Below are 942 nucleotides of genomic sequence, written 5' to 3'. Positions count from 1 at the left end.
CTAATTCTGTTTGACACTTTATATACCCCCATATTCAAACTGACAAGTACCTACTAACAATTATATTTATACGTCGTTAAATTATAAGGTCACAATTTTAGTTGACACTTTATATCCCCCATATTCAAACTGCAAGACCTACAACAATTATATTTATACGTCGTTAAATTATAAGGCACAATTTTAGTTGACACTTTATATCCCCCATATTCAAACTGCAAGACCTACAACAATTATATTTATACGTCGTTAAATTATAAGGCACAATTTTAGTAATATTTTTACAACGTTTTCAAGTTCTCGGTCCTAGCGTCTTTTATTTAGTTATCAATGGTTCTTAGGACTTCACGTACATGTTTCTAGTCGTGTAACAGGTTTCAGTTCAAAGTATATCTTCCTAGTTCTGTAAGATAGAGGTTTTCCAAGCTGGAAACCGCTGGAAAGTGTCGGCGGTCGAGGCAAGTATATAACATGCCGAATACTTTTAAGATACTCATCATTTATAAGTTCATTGAGTTGGAGTGAGGGCTTCAATCAGGATGCGAAATGTTCTGGAGGTCTGGTGTTGAGAATGTTTGGGTGGGTGTTCTCTTATAGAAAAACCATATCGAGTTATCTGCTGTGTCCACAGAGGGGAATTGAACCCCTGATTCTGGCTTTGTAAATCCGAAGGTTTACCACTGTCCCATCGGAGGACGAATGTTTGGGAACACATGATGTAAGATGTTGTGTAACAAGTCTAGAGTATTAAAATACGTCTTTCTAGTTGTGTAACAAGTCTAGAGTATTAAAATACGTCTTTCTAGTTGTGTAACAAGTCTAGAGTATTACAATACGTCTTTCTAGTTGTGTAACATGTCTAGAGTATTACAATACGTCTTTCTAGTTGTGTAACATGTCTAGAGTATTACAATACGTCTTTCTAGTTGTGTAACATGTCTA

The sequence above is a fragment of the Limulus polyphemus genome, unplaced genomic scaffold (genome assembly GCF_000517525.1).
Source record: "Limulus polyphemus unplaced genomic scaffold, Limulus_polyphemus-2.1.2 Scaffold548, whole genome shotgun sequence".
Taxonomy (NCBI): Eukaryota; Metazoa; Arthropoda; class Merostomata; order Xiphosura; family Limulidae; genus Limulus; species Limulus polyphemus.
The sequence above is the reverse complement of the archived record's forward strand: the minus strand, read 5'-3'. Positions refer to the sequence as shown.